Source organism: Misgurnus anguillicaudatus, chromosome 21 (assembly GCF_027580225.2).
Source record: "Misgurnus anguillicaudatus chromosome 21, ASM2758022v2, whole genome shotgun sequence".
Classification (NCBI taxonomy): domain Eukaryota; kingdom Metazoa; phylum Chordata; class Actinopteri; order Cypriniformes; family Cobitidae; genus Misgurnus; species Misgurnus anguillicaudatus.
This window is the reverse complement of record NC_073357.2, coordinates 22,463,566-22,487,128: the sequence shown is the minus strand read 5'-3', so window position 1 is coordinate 22,487,128 and position 23,563 is coordinate 22,463,566. Positions and strand designations below refer to the sequence as shown.

The window sequence follows — 23,563 nt, the reverse complement described above, 5'->3', positions numbered from 1 at the left end:
TTTGTTTAGACTAAATAGTTTTGGTTTTGGACCGTATATTCAAAAACAGTGTTTAGATAAATATACCTGCGTTTCCTTCTCATGTTAACAAAGTCTGTTCACACCTTTGACTTGTCTGGTAAAGTTAGCTTTCAGTAAATTGATTTGTTCTTGATAATGATTTATAAAACTTAAAATGAGAGATATTTACCCTCAGATCTGACAAAAAAAATCAGAGAGTCAAAGCCTCAAGTTTAACCTTGATTTATGTCATGGTTAGTAAGATGTTATTGGCAGATAGTTCCAATGCGTTAATAAATTTGATTTCCTAAAAAGTATAAGTAGGATTTATATTGGGCCACTTTGCTGTGGTGTGTTGCGAGTAGGGTGTGGTGGGCCGGTGTGGGTGAGAAAGTTCAGAGCCACTTTTTGGTTCCAGTCTGCCCCTGCTACTCACTGCTTCCTATCCGATCAGCAATCTCTTGCTTCATTTAAAAAACAACTAAAAACTCACATTTTCAAAAAAAAAAAAAATACTTGACAAAATGTAACAAATACAAATTTATAATGACTGCATACACACCTCTCTTCTTGAAATATCTAGTTAAAATAACTAACTCTCTTTCTTTCTAAACAGGTATTGTTTCGGAATTGTGAAAACTTGGAATAAGCACTTCTTGTATTGTTGACTTCCTATGACAAATCGCTTGATTGTTTCCTTATCTTTGTAAGTCGCTTTGGATAAAAGTGTCTGCTAAATGCCTAAATGTAAATAGCTAATTGTCTCATTTAATCTGAAACAATGTCTTTCATGGCAGTATTGTTAAATTTCACTTAAAAACACAGTTCCAAAAACTCCTGTGGCTGGGTAGTAAGTAGGGTGGCCATTCGTGCCAGTTCCGCCGGACACGTCCCGAACATGTTTTTGGGTTCGTTCTCGGGAAGTCGTGTTGGTCGACCACATACGTCATCAAGGTTTAATATTTCGGGTTTAATTTCAGAAAAGCAACCATTACATTTCAAGGTAAGAATAAAATTACAATGATTGTATGTTTTAAAAGAAATAAATCTTAATTTTCTAATGTATTTTAACTGAAATGTGATGACGTATGCGGTCGAGCAACGCGACTTCCAGAGAACGAACCCGAAAACATGTTCGGGACGTTTCCGGCGGAACTGGCACGAATGGCCACCCTAGTAGTTAGATCCTCCCCTGTAGTGAGTGACATTAGAATATTGTTATCCTATGAGCAGGTAATGGATGTCGGTATAAAGGGCTGCTTTGTGCTGGTCAAATGTGTTTCATTGTCATGTGTTTGCCCTCTTTCCGTTGCTGGCGTTCAATAGAGGTGTTTTGTTGTTAGCGTTGTGGCTAATCTTATCACTGCTCATGTGGGCTTCGCTCCTATTTGGGAGAAAAGAATTTAAGCAGTTAGATCATGTTATGTTATGTTAACATTAGCGTTCTGTGTGATTTGTAGCAGTATGTGAATCAAAAGGGTAATGTGTGCGATCTGTGTTTTGTCAGACTGCCTACTCTCAGGTATGTAAGATATACTACATAGCTATAGATTTTAGTGGTTTGTGGGGGTAAGCTATGTTTATATCTTAGCTACAGTACTTTCTCACATCTGTATCAGCTCTGTTTTGGTGTGGCGTGCAGCTACATTGTTTTGTACGTACTGGCTAGTATCATCCCTTTGTCTTTATAATGTGTGGTCTCTATGCCATCTCTGTTCGTTTGGTCTGGCGAGAGAATTACCTGGAGAATGCTGTGAGTGTTTTTTTATAAGTATTACTGTGGCATGTAGAGATCAGGAGGTCATTATTGGGTATTAGTTTATTCATTGGTTGGGGCCGATAGAGGGGGTTGGATTACGCATATATAAACAGCATACGTGTGTGTGGCCCAGACGAGCGTCATTTCCCGGTATCCCGTTTCGCTTCCGGCATATGGACTGAGGGCTGTTGTTATCTTGGGTATGTGAAACTATTACCGCTATGTGCATCTCTTTAAAACATGGATTATACATTTCGGTTTTCTGCAGCTGTGCAGGACGATTGCTGCAATTGTAAACATCTCCGTGGCTGCAGATATCGTGGCTTTGACTTCACGGCGGCGTGTCTCATCTGTTTATGCGATCATATTCAGGTAACGTTGTGTTCTAATGGCGTGTTGACTGCCTTGCATTTCATTAGTAACTTATGCCTTTATCATAGTCAATACGATGCTGCGTATGGGCGGATGACGACTGTATACGCCAAGTTATTCTCCTCGTGTATCCTGAGCTCCACCAGCTGAGTGATTAAACTGAAACTAAAACTTTGCATTGCCACTATGGAGTATTATCTTCACCTCCACTGATTCCCGGGTCCCTGTGCCTGTTATTCGGTATGTCTCACTCATGTGGGTTTATTACAGAAATGTATTGTGACGACTGATTAACATGATTAGTTTTCCCCATGTTATAGAGTGATAGGGGTATGCAGTGACGTCACCGCTGTCTTGTTCCGGGTTGAATATTCGCGTTCGTGAACGTGAATCCCCTTTTGATACGTTTGTGAATCCGCTAATGCGGTGGGAGTGCTTTTGCACTTATATGGTCCAGTTATGTTTTCAGTTGATTTATTTGTTGTTTTGGGTTAATTTTTGTATTTTTGCCAGCCTACTGGCGTGAACATATGTTTTCTTTCTGTTTGTTTCAGTGACAATTGGTTTTGTTTCTTTATTCTTTAATTCAATTTAATTTGGTTAATTTTGTTATTGTGTGTTTGACAGGCATTAAGTGTCAGCTGTGTTGCCTGCCTGAACTTTGTAAATCCTTCTTGTTTCTGTTTGAGTGTGTGTGTGTGTGGGTGTTTGTGTGTGTGTGCTGTGATATTTTGTTTTACAGGAGCTGCAGACCTTTGATGAAGAGCAGGGCTAAATAAAGTCTTCCTTTAGGTGGTGATGGTGTTTCCTCACGGAGTGCTGTGATTTGCCGTGTGCACTGGGGCTTTTGGAGTGGTGTGAGTTTGCAGTGTACGTAGAGTAAAGGCCTGTACGGCCGGTCATTTAGCCGAGGCTGCAGCTCCTTGTGTCGTCCTTCTGGACCATTTGTGTGATTGTGGTCCCAGTTTATGCATCTTGTGAATGCATTTTAAATTTCTTCTGACTTTGCAAATACAATAAATATTCTATTTTTATACCAGTACCTCTGTCTCCATTGCCTATTTGCCACAGAGTGGGGAACTTGTGCATAATGTTTTCAATCAATTCCTTGGGTGAGATTCCCAGGGTGGCGTAGTCAGGTATTATTAACCCTTTGGGTAATTAACTTATTCAAATTTATTTAATTCATATCTTCCCTCTGCCATTTGGCCACAAACTGGCGTAGTCGGAAGGATTGTCATGGGTTGGGGTGAGTTGGATAATACTTTACTTTGTATGTTGAAAATGTTTAGTATGTATAGAGTAGTGTTTTGTTTCTCCTAAAGGCAAAGCAGCAGTGTGTGTCCAGTTGGATAAATCCCAGCGATGGGCTCCCTCTTACTACGTCAGGTGGTGAGTTGTTAGAGAAATGGTGAAGGGAGTTAATTGTGTGTGTTTGTTTCAGCTGGGGTCCCGTAGTGTTTGGAACCAGCTGAGTACGGTAGAGTCCAGGAGAAGTTCCTGAGGCTGAGGTAAAACGTTAGGGATTATTTTAAGGTGGTGTTAGTGCTTGAGTGATGACGATAGGCTGAAGCTAGGGCATTGCTGAAGCAGTATTTGCTTGGGGTTTCAGTTTATGTGAGGGTAAGAACATATTAGCTATACTCTCCGTGTTACTTTCGGCCGGTGGGATCCCGCAGAGTGTGCGGTGGAACCATTTGGTTGATCTTGGAGCAGTATTTAGCCTACCTGTGATTTTTAATGTCAGGGTAGGAATGTATTAGTTGTACTTCCCTTGTCATCTTTGGCCAATGGGGTCCCGCAGAGTGTGCGGTGGAACCATTTGGTTGATTTTAGCAGTATTTAGCCCACCTGTGATTTTAACAATGGACATGGTGTGAGTCATACTCCCCGTGTCACGTTTTGGCGGATAGGGTCCCACAGAATGTGTGTGTGGTGGAACTGTCTGACCGATTTTAAAGCTGTATGTATTTGTGATTTTTCATATAGGATGTGGTGTGAGTCAAACTCCCCGCATCAAACTGTGGCTGATGGGGTCCCGCGGAGTGTGTGTGGCGGAGCCATCTAGCAGATTTTAAAGTTTACCTGTGATCGTAATATGACGTGGCGCGAGCCATACTCCCCTGCATCGTATCAGCCGATGGGGTCCCACAGTGTGTGTGGTGGAACCAGTCGGTATATTTTAAAAGTGTAGATGTTCTGCAAATAAGTCGTTGTCATGGTAGTGAGTGCTGCAGGTCGGCGCCCTACCTTATATTACCTTTTGGGTAAGTACGGGTTTTGACAAACCTGGCCCTTAAGGTGATCAGTGTGTTGTGAACATTTATTGCGGATGTATGGGCGAGGTTATGAGTCTAGCTTTTCCTGATGTCCTGTGTAATATCTGAGCTCTGATGAGGTAATCGTCGGGGCGACGATTCATAAGCTGGGGGTGAATGTGGTGGTGTGTAGCCTCACCTATTGGTTTGTTTCTGTTAAATCTGTGGACCAATCGGAGCATGTTATGATTTCGTGGTTGCTCATTGGTTGGTGCTACACAAATCTACAAGCCAATCGGAGCCGGGTTTGTAGGATATAAGAATCCTAGTGGTGTAGCGCCTGGAAACGTTGTCATTTACGTCATGCCCTGAATGGAAGCGCTCTTGTGAATGAGCGGAGGGCGGCTGCGCGTCATTCATTACCCTTGGCTTTGCGTGTTGTGAACGAGCGGTAAGTGATTTGGTGGTATGTAAATCATCAGTTAACTTTAAATCACTTATAATGGCATCTATTATCAGCTTTTAGCTGGTTCCCAGATGGCTGTATGTTGCAGTATTCGCAGCAGCTACAGGTGGGTTATTTTGGCGTTGGGGAAACCTAATGCGGTTAAAGGGAGATTAATTGTTTGTGTGTTTAGTTTGCTGCACAGGCAAACTGGTAATACCTCGTTTGATTGACCGGGCATGACGGTTTCATTAACCCCTTGGTATGTATTGTTGTTTTACTTGTTAAAATTATTTTCTTGTATTAAATTGTATTTTTGTTTGGCAGATAAATGTAAGTTTCGTTTCGGATGAGACTACATTGCTGCTTTGCCTGGAGTTTGTTTCTTTTGTGTGTGTGGGGATTCGTCTAGTGGCACATCCTCACCCTTTATTGGACTGCATCCCTTCAGGGGCTCGGGCTGGGAGGCGTATAATCTGGATTCAGCCCTGCCTACAACGTTTATTGGCATGCAGGAGTGGTTGTCGGTGTGACGTAAAAATGGTGCCCATCTGTCTTCTTCATCTGGTTACAGTTTTACAGCTTACAAATTCTGCCATGTAAAAACTTTTTAAGTTCTTATTTACTAAAAAAAGCGCAAATAAAATAACACAGGTACAACAGCTGATTTTCATAATGACCAATGCAATCTACTAAGAGAAGCACAAATTAGTTCATGGTCACAAATTAACAGATCTGATGCTGCTACAGGTGCGGGTGATCTACTAACGCCTGATGCGCTTGAGTTCAGCACCATGGACATCGCAGCTGAAAATTCAGGGTGTTAAATCCCAGCTAACAAAGCCATAGTACACTGAAAAGAACTGGAGGCATTTCAAAATAAACTGTTATGTGTTAAAAAAAATCATCTGCCTTGTACGACATGCTCCTTGACCTCTGCCATGTCTCCTCTTATCAGTAACAGTTGGAGCCATTTCAAGCACAAAATGATTTAAGACATGCTTTTTTCGGCATTAAATTCTGTAAGGAGCAATTACCAGTAATATCACACATGCAAACATAAGTAAATCACGTTGCATGAATCATTTAAATAATCTCCTCCCAGAAATGTTGCGTCTGAAATGGAAACTCCTAGAAATGCATATGCAATAACTTCACTCACAAAAATAACTAGACCACACCATTTTTAAGGTGCTAATTATCCACTGCATGTATTTAATAAATCCTGGCAGTCGTTATTTAACGCCAAAATGATGGTTTGCGCAAGCTATTAGTAAATCTGGCCCTTAATGGGTTTCAATAATGTTGATCCTTTTAATGGCGTAATAAGTGAAAATTTCACTTACTGTGTGACACTTGCATTACACTTGCATTAAGCCACATCACTGTGTGACACTTGCATTACATGTGAACGGTCCCTACGCTAATATGATTTTTTTTTGTCTTTCCCGATTTCGTCCTCGACCCCGAGGACAATGGGACAAACAGACCCAGTTCCGATAGATTTGAAAGTCGGCACACCTCTGATCTACTGGTCGTCCTTTAACGTGATGCCCAGCTGATGCCTGACCAACGATCACCGACAGAACCAGCTTAATCTCCGCTTAATCTCCTTATCCGTTTATATGTGTGTATGTCACAGGGTGACTTTTATAGGGCGGAACCAAAAATGGCGAAACTTGGTTCCGCCCGAAGATGGTTTCCGCCCGGAACAAATTTTAACACGGGCCAATACTTCCTGGTTCTCCATGGAAACAAACAAAGCCAAATTCGCTACAGGTGCAACGAATTAGAGAAACAAAGTGTGATTGGAGGCTGTGGGAGGTGGACGCACTTAAATAGCTCTGTGGGAACACAAAGCAAGAAGGGCGATTGACACGAGAGGCAATCGGCACGGGGAAAGCTCCTTTGCCAAAGGCAGAGAAATGACACGCACCTTTTGAAGAGCCGTGGCTCTGTTGATCCGGGCTGCGCTGGGAAGCGCGCGGAAAGAGGACAGAGCCACAGGAGGTGAAAGAAAGGCACGATGTGGATAAATTAAAGGAGCACCCCAAATGCTGGTTGTTGACGTTGTATTGCAGTGTGGTGTATACTCATCAGGTGCGTTGCTGGTAGCGGTCCGGCTCTCTTTCCCAGGCTGAAGCAGTGTAGTTGGAGAGATGTTGTGAACCTTAAAGGTTGGAAACCGAACGGATGAAATCGGAAGCGCAGCCATAACGTAGGCAGAAAACGGAGTATTTGTGAGTACAGACCTGCAAGTGGTTTCGTGTAAACGCTGGAGAGACGCCCTGCTTGGCAGGATTGATGTTGGCCTGTTGTGTGGATCGGAAACAAAGGACAGTGACATTTATCGTCCCCGGTGCCTGTGAGTATAACATTTGGTGAAGACTTTTTGAACACTAACCTGCATTTTCAGTGAATACCCTCCAGGAGATGGAGGGCGGCCCTAACCCTGAGATAGCGTGGTTGGTGAGCCGAGGAAACATCCGACGGAATCTAAACGCAGCGACAAGACCTTCAGCTAGACCGAATATTTCCATCAACCTTCTGACCTGGGCAGCATGTAAAGAGACGGGCGTCCTTTATGTACACTTGAGCGTGGTGTGTGAGTCTTTGTGTCGTGGAAACTTACACTTTTGACGTGGTGCTGTGTACTGCTGTGTACTGCTGTGTATTGCTGTGTGTCTTGTCAGACAAACCCCCGCCTCCGTACACTCTGTCAAAGGAAGACGAAGAGGTTGCCGGTTTAGCAGAGAATATCTGAATTTATGCTGTGAATACGCTTTAAGTCTACATAGTGAAGCGGTGTTACGGAAACGAGTTCCCGTCCAGACGTGCGGGTATTTTTGGAGAAACGGCGGTGAAGGACCGAATGATCAGTGGATGTGTGAGTACAATTAAAGGTCACTATTGTTGATGCGTTGATCTACCCAATACTTACTGTTGCAGAGAGTGAGGTGTAGGCACTCCGCCGTCCCGGGTCTCTACAAAGGGGCGCCCCTGCTCGGGATACGATCGCCGAGACGGCAGACAGAGAAGGGCAGCGCTCGGCCTGGTGAGACGACGTGACGTGTCCACCCCCCCTGTGACCAACGAGCTCGTCGTGAGGGTTGCCCCCGACGTCGCCAGAAATCTACCTATAGATCTGACCTATTGAGAGGGAAACCACGATTAGTAAGTCCGCCGTACTAACCTTATTGCAACTTAAATAACCCCCAAGTTTGTGACTTACCGAAACAGGAGGGCGACGCACCCAGCTGCTGCCTGTGGAGAGAGAGAGAAAGAGAGTGAATACCAGAGAAACTAACGTTGTGAACCTCATACTTACCGTAGGCTGTAACCAGCGAAGAGGTGAGAAGGTCAAGTGAACTAACTGTGTCTTGTGTCCCAGCTGCTGCCTGTGGAGAGAGAGAGAGAAGAGAGTGAATACCAGAGAAACGAACGTTGTGAACCTCATACTTACCGTAGGCTGTAACCAGCAAAGAGGTGAGAAAGTCAAGTGAACTAACTGTGTCTTGTGTCCCAGCTGCTGCCTGTGGAGAGAGAGAGAAAGAGAGTGCATACCCGAGGAACGAACGTTGTGAACCTCATACTTACCGTAGGCTGTAACCAGCGAGGAGGTAAGAAAGTCAAGTGAACTAACTGTGTCTTGTGTCCCAGCTGCTGCCTGTGGAGAGAGAAAGAGAGTGAATACCAGAGAAACGAACGTTGTGAACCTCATACTTACCGTAGGCTGAACCAGCGAAGAGGTGAGAAGGTCAAGTGAAATAACTGTGCCTTGTGTCCCAGCTGCTGTCTGTGGAGAAAGGCAAGGCAAGGCAAGGCAAGGCAAGTTTATTTGTATACCACATTTCATACACAGAGGTCATTCAAAGTGCTTTACATAGAAATCAGAAAATAATATAAAAGGGAAAAAGAAAATATGTAAAAATAATAGAAACACAATAAAATCACAATAAAAACACTTTAAAATGTTAAAAAGAATAAAACAGAAATAAAAGTGACTTGAGTTAAAAGTGCAGTCAGTGTGAAGCAGCACAGTGCTCATTCAGTAAATGCAAAGTTAAACAGATGTGTTTTTAATCTAGATTTAAAAGTGTTTACTGTTGAAGCACATCTGATCTCTTCTGGAAGCTGATTCCAGCTAGAGGTGGCATAATAACTAAATGCTGACGCACCATGTTTTGAGTGAACCCTTGGTGTTTCTAACTGACCTGATCCTAATGATCTGAGTAATCTTTTAGGTTTATATACAGTTAGCATATCTGTCATGTATTTGGGTCCTAAGCCATGAAGTGATTTATAAATGAGTAACAATACTTTAAAATCTATTCTAAATGTAACAGGAAGCCAGTGTAAGGACCTGAGGACTGGAGTAATGTGCTCAGATTTTTTGGTTCTGGTCAGAATTCTGGCAGCAGTGTTTTGTATGAGCTGCAGCTGTCTAATGGTCTTTTTGGGGATCCCCGTAAGAAGTCCATTGCAGTAATCCACCCTGCTGGTGATGAAAGCATGAACAAGTTTCTCTAAGTCCCGTCTTGATACAAAACATCTAATTCTGGCAATATTTCTGAGATGGTAGTAAGCTGATTTGCTTATCGCTTTCACGTGACTACTGAAATTAAGGTCAGACTCTAAAATTACACCAAGATTTCTGACTTTATTTTGTGTCTTTAGACCCCTAGAGTCAAGGTATGTGTTAACTTTGAGAGTTTCATCTTTATTTCCAAATACAATGACTTCAGTTTTGTCTTTGTTTAACTGGAGGAAGTTTTCACGCATCCAACAGTTAATTTCATCAATGCATTTACATAGAGAGTCAATGGGGCTGTAGTCATTGGGTGACAGGGCTAAGTATATCTGGGTGTCATCTGCATAGCTGTGGTAAGCAATTTGGTTCTTTTTCATTATTTGACCAACTGGGTGCATATACAAATTAAACAGAAGCGGTGCAAGAATTGAACCCTGTGGGACTCCACATGTCATGGATGTCCACTCAGATTTATGGTTACCTATGTTCACATAGTAACCTCTTCCTTCTAGGTATGATTTAAACCATTTGAGGACCATCCCAGAGAGCCCTACCCAGTTTTCCAGTCTATGTAAGAGTATGGTGTGATCTACTGTGTCAAAGGCAGCACTAAGATCTAGTAGCACCAGCACTGATATTTTACCTGAATCAGAGTTTAAGCGAATATCATTTATTATCTTTATGAGCACTGTCTCTGTGCTGTGATGCTGACGGAAACCAGATTGAAAATTGTCCAGATAGCCATTTGAGTTTAAGAATTTGTTCAGCTGATTAAAAACCACCTTTTCAATGATCTTGCCTATAAACGGAAGATTTGAGATTGGTCTGTAGTTGCTAAGTATGGTTTTGTCTAGGTTACTCTTTTTTAGAAGAGGCTTAACAACTGCTGTTTTTAATGACTCTGGAAAGGTGCCTGTGATCAGAGAGGTATTTACTATTTTTAAGAGGTCAGTTTCTAAGCAGTTAAGTACCTTTTTGAGAAAAGATGTGGGGAGTGTGTCAAGGCTGCTAGTTGATGCTTTAAGATGTTGTACTGTTTCTTCCAAGGTTTTTATATCAATTATGTCAAATTCTGAGAGAATGGCTAATTTCTGAGGTTGTTGTAATGATATCTGACTGATCACAGTACAATATGAGGCCGTATTGATCGCCATTCTGATATTACTGATCTTCTCAGAGAAAAAGGTTGCAAACTCATTGCATTTGTTGTCAGAGAGCATTTCACTAGGAACTTGATTTGGGGGGTTTGTTAGTCTCTCTACAGTAGCAAAAAGGGTGCGAGTGTTGTTTATGTTTTTGTTTATAATGTTTGAAAAGAAGGTCTGTCTAGCTGTGCCTAGTCCTACATTGAAAGCACGAAGACTGTCCTTATAGATGCTATAATGTACTTCAAGTTTTGTTTTCCGCCACATACGTTCAGCTTTTCTGCATGTTCTTTTCATGTGCTGTACTGCTGTTGTGTTTCTCCAGGGTGCTTTACGTCTGCCAGTGATCACCTTGACCTTTACTGGAGCTATACCATCAATGGCATCTTTAACTTTTATGTTAAAGTTTTCAAGGAGAACATCAACAGAGTCTGCCGATATGTTTGGCAACATTGATATAGCATTCATAAATACCTCACTGGTGTTCTCATTTATGAACCTTTTTTTGACATAGACAGATCTAGCATCAGTGGCAGGACAGATCAATAAATCAAAGTAAACACAGAAATGGTCAGATAGGGCTTCATCCTTGATTACAGTGGATGAAATGTTTAGACCCTTGCTAATGAGCAGATCAAGAGTGTGTCCCCGATTGTGTGTAGGACCTTGCACGTGCTGGGTCAGATCAAAGGTGTTTAAAACATTTAACAGTTCAATTGCAGCATTGTTTTCTGCATTGTCTATATGAATATTAAAATCTCCAGCAATAACAAAATAATCAAATTCAGAGGAAATTGTTGATAAAAGTTCTGTGAATTCATCAACAAATGCTGAGGTGTATTTGGGATGTCTATAAATAATTGTAAACAGAATGCGTGGTGTACCTTTTAAAGAAATACACAAATATTCAAAAGACTGGTAATCACCAAGTAACACTTGCTTGCATTGAAAGGCATCTTTAAATAAAGCAGCTATTCCTCCACCTCTTCTAATAGCTCTACAGACATTTATAAAGGTAAAGTTGTGTGGGGCTGATTCATTGAGGACTGTAGCACTGCAGCTGTCATCTAACCAAGTTTCATTTAGAAACATAAAGTCCAGGTTGTTAGTGGTGATAAGATCATTAACTAAAAAGGATTTGTTCTTTAGTGAACGGATGTTCAGAAGTGCTAACTTAACAGTAACTGGTTTTGGCACTGTATCAATCTCAGAATGACGTATAATAGGCAGTAGATTAGATAGAATTGCTGTGCGGCTGGAGACGCCTTCATCTTTCTATCACATGTCAGGACAGAGATAGGGAAAGCTAAAGGGACATCGGGCACCCGCTTGTTCTTAAAATATTTATGATTGTTACTGCTGACGTAGCGGGAACCCAACACACATCAGTTACCAGTGCTGTTTGCAGATGAGGGCTGGTGTGATCCCTGACGTTGAGGCAGAGGTCGGAGTGCTCTCTCAGATGGAGGGGGAGGGCAGGCTGGGCCCGAAGGCTTTGGTGGTTGAGGAGCCCGCCGTTTCTTGGTTGATATTTGGGGACTCGCAGCAATAGAGTGGGAGAGCTTTGTTCCAGCAGATACCAGTTTCTCCATTTTCTCTGAAAAGCCCAGAAGTGGTGATGTTGGAGAGAGGGAGAGAGAGTGTGACGACATCAGCTGTGATTCTGGTGTTCCTCAGTGGCGAACCGTGAGTACTTCAGCTGGGCCTTCAAAATATGCAATGAAGTGCAAATGCCTCTCCATGCGCAATTACGCATGGCGCAATAAATGAAAGGCACAATTTTAATGGATAGGTTCTACTTACTACACCGCCTTAATTCTTAAAAACAGGAAAACGGAGACAAGTGAGCATGGGGGAAAAAAACACCAAAATAAATTGAGAGTAGTTTGTTTTTCATAAATTTAAAAATTCAGAATATAATGCTAGGCTATTCGTATTTCGATAAATCATACAGTGAACGTGTACAAATTCTGAGCACGCAAAGTTAAATTACAGAATAGGCATCGTTTGCCTTTAAATGCAGTTTTAAAGTTTAAAATTACTTTAATCTAACTGATAAACACAAATACAGACTCTGCTGCTCTGTAAATTTGCATTTAACAAGCCTAAATTGTGTTCTTTAATTGTTTTTTGTAAATATATATTTAGCTGTAGGATAGCTTGTTAATCTTTTTTTCATAAGGGGAAATATAGCACCCTGCGTTCTCAGTGCTCCTCCTTATGGCTTATAACTGTTATAATATAACCAGGGCTCGCAAAATCCCTAGCCCGAGCCCCGGTGAATGTTTTTGCATTCTCTGAGATTTAGTTAGGTAATTATATTGTATGTAATTCGGCGTCACCTGTCAGTCATTACTATCCTTAAGTGAAACTGTCAGGAAGTGAAAGTATAATTAAACCCATTATTTTTCTCGTGTTCACGTCTGATGTGCGCAGCGCAGCTGCACGCGCTTCTCTCGGCTGTGCTCTTCACTAGTACCCGCTTAAGTAATTTAGTTTTTACCTCAGCCCTATTAAGCTAACCACAACATCAATCACGTTTTCCGCCATTTACCTCAACCACTCTCACCGCAGAGATCCGGGCCATTAGACGGTCTATGATTAGGACGACTTCTTCTTTGGTGTTTTACGGCAGCTCGCATCCAGTTTGTTGCATGATTAGGACTTCATGAAGGCTTACAATGTTTTGTTTTTTACCCGCCCACTTGAAATCAAAGCGTGATTGGTCGATTTGCCCGTCACTCTCCACACCAAAACACATAGCTTGGCCTTCCTTGGGATTCTTGAAGTCCTAACCAATGAATGAGCCAGCTTACCGGGCCTTAATAGAGACAGACGATTCTGATTGGATATGAACCTGACAGTAAGCTTAACGTTAGAACGTAGATGAGAGAAAATATATTACATTTATTGTATTAAATTAAATTAAATAGAAATTAAAAAATGTAAAAACATATTTTTATTGAATACTTTATTATTTATTAGTATTATTACAATTATTAAAAATATTTTTATTAATTTTTTTAGGCCTTCTCTGAAGGCGTAGAAGGCCCGGAAGGTTCCCCACTGGTGTTCCTGAAGGCTGGGAGGGAGTGTTATCATTCCTCTGGTTATTATCAACAGAAACGTCCTTGGGTGTTGATTCACAATCCAGCTGTAGTGAGGTCTGTGGGCAGGGCTCAGCCTGAGCTGTGTCTGTGAACAGTAGTTGTGACTGCAGAGTTTTATCCTTGTCTTCTGAATGTCCATCCAGGTGCTGGTGTAAAATCCTGTGGTCATTTCCGCTGTTCAGTAGTGGACTGGCACACTCAGATGATGGATGATGCATGGAGAAAAAGATATTGTCTTTAAGCAATCTAGCACCCAGTTTGTTTGGGTGGATACCATCTGTGTTAAAAAGTTGCCTTTGGCTCCAGAAGATATTGAAATTGTCAATGTAATTCAGTCCTCTCATGGTGCAGGTTTTTTGCAGCCATGAATTTAAACTTAGTAGCCGAGAAAACATATTTGTTCCCCGGGCTGGGAGAGGTCCACTGATGAAAGATTTAACTTTCAGTCTTGCAAGTGTTTCAAAAAGTTCATTGAAATCCACCTTAAGGAGCTCAGACTGCTCTTTCCGAATATCATTCTTTCCCACATGTATGACAATCCGACTGACAGACTTATGTTAACATAAAATTAGAAAACAATACGTTTACAGATGAACCTCGAATGTTAAAATTCAGCCTTCTTAACATTAGATCGCTTACCAGTAAAGAACCTATTGTCAATGAAATAATTACTGACCAAAACTTAGATGCACTCTCTTTAACAGAAACCTGGCTAAAAGCAGACGATTACATTAGTTTAAACGAATCCACCCCACAAGACTACTATTATAAACATGAACCGCGTTTAAAGGGGAGAGGGGGTGGTGTAGCTACAATATACAAAAATTAATGAATACAATAAATCCAAACTAAAATTTAATTCATTTGAAATAATGCTATTAAATATGGAAATAACTGATCGTAACCATAAACAGCTCTCTTTTGTCCTTGCTACAATCTATAGACCTCCGGGCCATCATGTAGATTTTCTTAAAGAAATATCAAATTTCCTGTCTGACCTCGTAGTCACTGTAGATAAAGCTCTTATCGTTGGTGACTTTAATATACATGTTGATAACCCAACAGATACATTAGGATTAGCATTTATGGATATTCTAAATTCTCTCAATATTAGACAAAACGTGACAGGGCCCACGCATACTCATAGGCACACATTAGACTTAATTCTGTCACTCGGGCTCAATATTAATGAAATCGAGATATTACCTCAGAGCGATGCAGTTTCAGACCATTACCTTGTCTCATACACGGTACTTCTAGATATGATCACTCGATCCACAATACGCTACCGACTAGCCAGAACAATAATTTCCACCACTAAAGATAACTTTATTAGCACTCTTCCAGAACTGTCCCAAATGAAACATGTAGCAGATAACCCTGAAGATCTAGATATTTTAATAGAAACCCTGAACAGTATTTGTTCTAACACATTGGATGCCGTAGCTCCAATTCGAAAAAAGAGAATCAAAGAAAAAACGCCAGCTCCATGGTATGATCATCACACAGCAGCACTCAAAAAGGCAACTAGGAAAATGGAAAGAAATTATAGAAGCACAAAGTTAGAGGTATGGCGTGCAGCATGGAAAGAGAGTGTTAAACACTACAGACAGGCTATAAAAATCGCCAGATCTACGTATCTCAGCAATCTTATTAAAGAAAATCATAATAACCCTCGCTTCCTCTTTAGCACAGTTGCGAAACTGACTAGAAATAAAGAACAAACAGAACCCACTAATAAACTCCCACACAATAGTAACGACTTCATGAACTTCTTTACTAAGAAAATTATGATTATTAGGGAAAACATTGTAGGTACCCAAGCAGCCACCACTCTACCCAGTAATACATTTAACGCTTGCCTACCATACGAACATCTTGAGTCATTTAAACCTACTACAATAGAAGAGCTATCTAAATTAGTAGCGTCATCCAAATCATCGTCCTGTATATTGGACCCTGTTCCCACAAAATTACTCAAAGAGGTATTCCCTATAGTGTCTAACCCAGTATTAAACGTCTTTAACTCATCATTAGAATTAGGCTACGTTCCATCAGCTTTCAAACTAGCAGTTATTAGACCGCTCATTAAAAAACCAAACCTTGACCAGGGAGATCTAAATAACTTTAGACCAATCTCAAATCTCCCTTTTCTTTCCAAAATTTTAGAAAAGGTAGTGGCAAGCCAGCTACGCACATTCTTAGCAAATAATAGTACGTATGAAAAGTTCCAATCAGGATTCAGGCCCCACCATAGCACAGAGACAGCGCTGCTTAGAGTTACAAATGACCTTCTCCTAACATCCGACCGTGGTGAAATATCACTCCTTATATTATTAGACCTTAGTGCAGCCTTTGACACAATAGATCACACAATCTTACTTAATAGGCTAGAAAACTATGTTGGCATCAGTGGTCAGGCGCTAGCTTGGTTCAGATCGTATCTAACCAATCGCTATCACTTTGTTTATGTAAATGAGGAGGAGTCACATCACTCCCTGGTTAAATACGGCGTACCGCAGGGATCAGTTTTAGGTCCTATCCTGTTCTCGTTATATATGTTACCTCTGGGAGATATTATCAGAAATCATAACATACAGTTTCACTGCTATGCAGATGACACACAGCTTTACATCTCCTCACATCCTAGCGAAACACACAATTTTTCTAAGCTATCAGACCGCATCAGTGATATAAGTGACTGGATGGCACATAACTTTCTTATGCTAAACTCCAATAAGACAGAGATACTTGTTATTGAACCGAATCGCTACAAATATAATTTGACAGATTACAAGTTGCCCATAAATGGCTGCACTGTGGTGCCAACCTCCACGGTTAAGAATTTAGGTGTGATGTTCGACAGCAGTTTATCCTTCGACAGCCATATCTCCAATGTCTGCCGCACAGCATTCTTCCACCTTAGAAATATCTCAAAAATACGCCATATGTTGTCTGCATCAGATGCAGAGAAGCTTATCCACGCTTTTATGACCTCTAGAATAGACTATTGTAACTCGTTACTCGGAGGATGCCATGCAAAACAGGTCAACAAGCTTCAGCTAGTTCAAAACGCTTCTGCAAGAGTTCTTACTCGAACTAAGAAGTATGACCGCATAAGCCCAATTCTGGCATCTTTACACTGGCTACCAGTTAAATATCGTATACAATTTAAAATATTACTAATCACCTACAAAGCCTTAAATGGCCTAGCACCCTCATATCTTAGAGAATTATTATCAGAATACAATCCATCACGTGCATTGCGGTCACAAAATTCTGGCCTCTTAATTATCCCTAAAATATCAAAAGTGTCTAAAGGTGGCAGATCCTTTTCCTACTTAGCCCCTAAGCTATGGAATGATTTACCAACCGACGTCCGAAAATCAGAGACAGTAGATAACTTTAAATCTAGACTTAAAACTTTTCTCTTTAACAAGGCTTTCAAATAGTTGTTTTAACAATGGTACTCTTCTCCTAATAGCTAGCTTGTACAACCTAATAAATAAATAAATTAATTAATGAATAAATTAAAACCTTTTTTTTTCGTCAACACTTCAAAGCATGGTAAATCTCATTAATACTCTTTAGTAATATGCTGAAACTTTGAATTGGTTTTCGACTGAGTCTTAACTGCCAAATATGGCCGGCTTGCAATTTTGGCCTTTTCCCACGACCTTAAAATAGTATGTCATACAGAACCGTTTGCCACTGTACGTTAGCATTAACGACGGCAGTGGGGCCTCTGGCCTTAGTCAAATGAGTTCTGTTTCCGTTTCTAAAATCATTAACTATATGTAATACACTTAACCAGCAATAGTTAGCCTGTCCGGAACCGAGCTGACTAAAACCACATTACTGTGTGACACTTGTTTTCTATGTGAACGGCCCCTACGCTAATAAGATTTTGTGTCTCTCTCCCTGTCTCGTCCTTGATCCCGAGGACGAGACAAACAGATCCAGTTCCGGTACATGTGAAAGTCGGCACACAACTGATCTACTAGCTGTTCTTCAACGTGATGTCCAGCTGATGCCTGACCAAAGACCACCGGCAGAACCCGCTTAATCTCCGCTTAATCTCCGCTCAATCTCCTTCCGTTTCAATGTGTATATATTAGGGCTGTCAATAGATTAAAAAAATTAATCTAGATTAATCGCATGATTTCATGAGTTAACTGCGATTAATCGCAAATTAATCGCACATTTTTATCCATTCTAAATTTACCCTAATTTAACACTTTTCAGGTTTTTAATATTCTAATCATATATACATATATAGATGCTTTATGCAAATGTATGTTAACAACAGCCTGTTTACATTTTAACAGAATCACCAGCCATTGTTTTGTATATGAATTTTCCTTTCAGAAGATTTTTCTTTCTCCATTTTTGTTTGCTGCTGCATCATTTGTGACCTGTGCTGGCAAGTTGAGTCGGAATTAGCAAATTTTTAAAAAATAGTTGTTCATATTTTGACATTCTCTATTAAAACATAGAACAATGCATGATTTGTTGAAATACAACAAAATATGACAGAACTACACGTGTTTGAAGTTGAAAGAGTCAAATTACCACAAACATTTTCATATTACCACATCAATACCTTAAAATCACTGGTAAAACTAATAGATTTAGCACACACAAAGCAAAAACATCATCAATGTATGTTCAACTTTTTTTCCTTTTGTTTGATTGACATTGAGACAGACTGCTTAAAATCTAAGTGATCTAATATAATGTTACACATCAGATAGTTTTACCCAACAGTTAACCAAACATTTACTTAAAAACATTACAGATTATAGAGCCTACCTGCGTGAATTCTTATCAAAACAGATATTTGTAAAACTGTAATTTTGTGTAGATGTCTATATATCCGGGTCGCGCACTCGCGCGTCTGTGTGCACGCGCTTCAGATATCAGTCAGTCAGCGTGAGGGGATCGCTTTTGAGTCTTGTCGCTCTTAATAACTCTTTAACATTAATCAGGTACCGAACTTTATCTCTCTTAATGACTCTTTTAACATCAAGCAAGTCCTGCAGTCTATTTTCTAAGTCATGCATAAAAGCGAAACCAAAATGAATTGAGACGCATCTTTGTATTAGATTAAGTATTAGGAGGACGGTAACGTTACACCTCTCAGACGTATAAATAAAGATCATATCAGATGTCCAACGAGCATTTAGAGCATTGGATTTGGTAGACAATTTGCTTAATGTTCTTATTTCTATGAAAACCTTTTACTCATTTAGAGAGAGTCACATTTGTCTGCGTCTCTGTTCATTCAACTATGGGCTGGACCAAGGGTCAAACAGAAATTGCGCGTTGCGTTAATCTCCGTTAATAAAATTAGTGGCGTTAAAATGAATTTGCGTTAACGCGTTATTAACGCGTTAATTTTGACAGCCCTAGTATTTATATATATATATACCTCCCAAGGGTTTTTTCCTCCTATGACTTTTTTTACTTCCCCGGCTAAAATTCCGGGGTTTTTTTCTCCTAGGGGGTTTTTCAACCCGGGGAGGCAGCCTTTTTGGGCTTAACTTCTATACGTTACATTAGTAATACGTTTGTTTATAATGTTGATTTATAGCCGTAGCAAATTTAACTGCTTGTGCTATCGTTTATTATGTTGTGCTATCTGTCGTTTTTCTGTGCTTTTCACTGCATCTATTATGTAAAGCTGCTTTGATACAATTACCAAATTGTGAAAAGCGCTATATAAATAAAATTGAATTGAATTGAATTGAATGTTTCATCAGAATGTTGCCAAGTTCCTTGTTAACATCAGAAACCGTTGCACGAGGAAAACAGTATGTACGGGTAGCCTTGCTTTCAAAGTTTCTGATAATATTGTCACCCACTATCAGTGTGCTTGGCTCGGCTGCTGTCTGAGCGGAGCGCCGCTGCCTGTATGATATTGAGTGTCTGTTAGCTCTGTAAGCTACTGACTGATGTGATCTGTGTCCATTAACATTTGGGGATTCTTCACCCAAACTCATTAGTGCTTCAAATATATTTTCAAGCCATACAGGGGGTGGTAGAATACCAATATTGGCTACTCGAGTTGTACCCATATCTGGGGTAGATGATGCTAATGCAGCAATTTGTGAGACTCGTGACAGTCTAATGTCTTGAGCACTTTTGGGTCTCGCACCCTGTTTATGCCATCGGTTTGTGTCCTCAATTACTTTAGGTTTCTCTGAGCTCACTATGACCTGTTTAAAAGCATTAAGTTCACAGGACTCACCAGCTTTATGTTGAGAAGGACCACGATGAAGCTCCGCTGTATGTTCTGGCAGGGTCGGCAGTGCCACAAGTAACTTTGTTTCGAGAACCGCAATCTTTTGTAAAAGTCTGTGGCAGTTTGAGCAGCAGGTGGATTGAGATCCAAAAGAAGGCATTTTTTCTTCTTTTCTTCTGTTTGAGTGTGGGCAGCTGTGTTGTCCTGTTTTAGGATTGTCAGCTGCCGGCAATAGCAGACTGGTAGACTGCTATGATAGAAACCCCAAGTTGTTGAATATTCCAAATATCAATATAGTTCCAGGAATTTGTAGTTTTAGTTTGAGAGCCCAATTGTTTAGTTTGAGCACTGTGCTGAACTGCTGTTAGCTGAATCAGAAGATAAAAGCGAAAAAGCAAAAGCGCAAAGCACAGAGCGCAAGTAAAAGCGTCCGAACAGTAGCAAAGCAGGAAGTAAGGTCTCAGAGAGAAAGAGAGTGAATATCAGAGGAACGTGAAGGCACGTGGGGCGAAGACCCCCTGCTGAACAGAGAAAGGTACGCAAACAGCGAAAAGTCCATTCAACAATCTCACTAATATTTACTCTGCCTCCAGGAAGGAAGAAGGAGGGCGCCACGGATAGCAGGGACCAGGCGTTGGAGCCTGACGTTCAAACCCCCCCAACCCCCCCCCCCCGTTGCCCCTTGTCCCTGCCTGCCCGTGGCAGCAGTCTCCCTGGAGGGAGGAGTCAGAGACTATTTAGTTTTAATTACCCTTTCCCCATTTCCCCACCCTTTTAAATATTTAATAAATAAAGATTTGTTTTAATATGTACCTGCTCTTGTTGTTGTCTGGTCATTGGGTTGGCTTTGGGGACCTCCTCGAGGTGGAAGTTAAAAAGGGGCGTGGCTTAGCCTACTAACAGCCAGCCCCTTGGGCGTATATCTCCATATATCTCCCAAGGGTTTTTCCCTCCTAGGACTTTTTTTATTTCCTCGGCTAAACAGCCCAGGGTTTTTTTCTCCTAGGGGTTTTTTTACCCTGGGGAGGCAGCCTTCTTGGGCTTAACTTAGCTTCCTCTTCTAGACGTTACATTAGTAATATGCTCGCTTATAATGTTGAGTCATAGCCACAGCAAATTTGACTGCTTATGCTATCGTGTATTATGTTGTGCTATCTGTCGTTTTTCTGTGCTTTTACTGCTTCTATTAATGTAAAGCTGCTTTGAAACAATTAAGTATTGTGAAAAGCGCTATATAAATAATAATTGAATTGAACTTTGGTGTTTATTTAGTGAAGGAAACTATAACACAGAAATTCGTGACTTTCACAGAAATACACACCAAAACTGCAGTTTTTATTATAATTGTGGATCATGCATTATATAATATATTTTACTATTTTACTAAGTCTATAGGTCCAAGCACAACATTTGAGGTATTTGCCTATATTTGCAATATTTGCAGATACAAATTTATAAATGTTATTACATTACAGTATTCATTACATTGTGTTTTCCAATAATGCACTGATTATTTACAAGAACAAAATTAGGTTACATTCTAGCATTAAAGGGACACAACTGGTTACTGACAACATAAGCGTTACAATTATTCAAATGCCTTACTAAACATACACAAGTACATTTTAACTTAAAAAAACTTCATAAACGAAAATGTGTGTTATGATTTGCAAGAGGGAACCCAAGTGCAGACAGAGGGATAAACACTAAAGACTCTTATTTATAATATAAACAGAAAACAAAACCCACGAGGGGGCAAAACAACATAAGAGATATTAAATGAACACTCAACAAGACTATAACTACACTTAACACTAGACCGGGTGACACTAAACAATAAACTTGACTTCACACTAAATATACAAAGACCTAGACTAGACTTGACAAAACAGCTTTACTCACAGGTATGGACAACAATGCACAAGCACAGGACAATGAATACAAGAGGATTAAATAGGGGAACAAATCAAGAGGGGAACAGGTGATATAAATCAAACAATAATGGGATAATTAATGAAGAAACAAGGGGGTGGGGTCAAGAGACGAGACTGAAGCTGTGTCCCAATTCAGGGGCTGCGACCTTATAAGCATGCGACCTTAAATATGAGCACTCGGTCTTTCAAGGTGGCAGCCTCAGAAATCCGCGAAGAGAACTGAAATGAGACGGTCTAACCTTGGGATGACCCATAATTGGCGTCACCTGCTGCGCCTGTTAGCAGGACATAGCGGAAACGTTTCTGACTTATTAAAATAAATATGAAATCAGAAAAATATTAATTTAGTTGATAAAATATGACACGTTGATGTAGATTAAAATATTCAACAGTATATTACATTTAATTAATCAACCTTAGAAATATATGCATCATAAAAATAATAATATTAACACAAAACATAACTTATAATACTAAAACAGTGACAAACTTTTTTTATAAATACACACTTTTATTTAATGAAGGTTTTAATTGTTTATTTTAGAATATCCAGCCGCCGTTGCAGGCGCGCAATGAATCTTGGGATATCCTCGGCTGTTAAGGATCCATTCGTTCTATCCTTAACATCGCGGAGAAATGAGGACGCATTTTGAGGCTTCATTCTAAGCATCCTTCGAATTGGGACGGCCTTACCAGCCTCAAGTCGCGCTGCTGTGACGCAATCGGTCTTAAAATACGTCCTTACAAGGTCGCAGCCCCTGAATTGGGACACAGCTTGAGACTGAGAGCACATGGCTGGGAATAAACAAAGCCAGTGCTCTCACACAAAACATGGGTCTGTCATGGTTCTGCCACAAGACTAGATAAAACAAAGGACAAGATGGCAGAACCATGACAATGTGTACTCTTCCCAAGTAGACTTTTACCCATACACCATGCTTGCACTGTAGCCAAGTGGTGACAGACCAAAAATACAGACAATGCCAGACTCTACAAATAGCTTTCACCACATGTAACATATTACAGTTATTCTTAAAATTGTCAAAGTTTGTGTTCATTAAAAGTACCACAACTACACAGATAAAATGTGAATGAGAAGTCACTAAAAGTTTAAACTTTAAAGTCATTTTTCTCAGTTCTACACTTACCAAATTAAGGTCTTTTGCCTTTGTAGGGCAGAATTGACTGCATAGATTTGCAGATAACAGGGATTATTAGATTGCAGTCTACTGCTGGTCACTCCAGCGTATCAAGCTATTGTAAATGTTATACATCATAAGAACTTTTATCAGCACAGACAAAGTTGAGTCTTTCCTCACAGTTTTTGGGAGTCCAGAGTTTTGTGTCTTTCTTCACAGTTCCACAGTACTGATTCACAGCAGGGCACACATTATCATCCAGAGACCAGGCTTTATATTTAATATCCTCGCCATTTAGCCAGAACCAGTGGCCAGCTAAAAAGCGCAGACCATGCCACACGTCATCTGTCTGAGCTGCTGTATTTGAAAACATTGCCTTGTTCATCATTTTATCAGTGTAGAGACTGGCAAGATCAGCGTAGTTTTCCCTGCAATAATCAAGGCCCTCTTCCCATGTTTTATTTTGCTGGATTAGGACCAGATCATAGACATCCATGCAATAAAATGTAATCTGCCAGTCACATTTTTCATCAAATAATGTGGTTTGATCTTTAAAGACACCACCACATTTTTCATCTAAACTGTTTGGTTCTCCAGGGCCCCATCGATCTATTACTGCCTCCACT

The 23,563-nt window shown here is 40.5% G+C and overlaps 2 long non-coding RNA genes across 3 annotated transcripts; one reads left to right on the top strand and one right to left on the bottom strand.

Moving 5' to 3' along the window:
• The first annotated feature begins 1,657 nt into the window (after window positions 1–1,657).
• On the top strand, window positions 1,658–3,173 carry LOC141353329 (uncharacterized). Of its 2 annotated transcripts, XR_012360375.1 has the most exons (3): window positions 1,690–1,959; window positions 2,028–2,131; window positions 2,200–3,173. It is a non-coding gene; the product is annotated as an uncharacterized lncRNA (long non-coding RNA). The 2 variants fall into 2 exon arrangements; XR_012360374.1 differs by having other exon boundaries at window positions 1,658–1,959; window positions 2,028–3,173.
• A 3,717-nt stretch (window positions 3,174–6,890) lies between these two features.
• On the bottom strand, window positions 6,891–8,636 carry LOC141353330 (uncharacterized). Its single transcript, XR_012360376.1, has 3 exons — window positions 7,239–8,636; window positions 7,087–7,146; window positions 6,891–7,004 (listed from the first exon to the last, which is right to left on the bottom strand). It is a non-coding gene; the product is annotated as an uncharacterized lncRNA (long non-coding RNA).
• Between the last annotated feature and the right edge of the window lie 14,927 nt (window positions 8,637–23,563).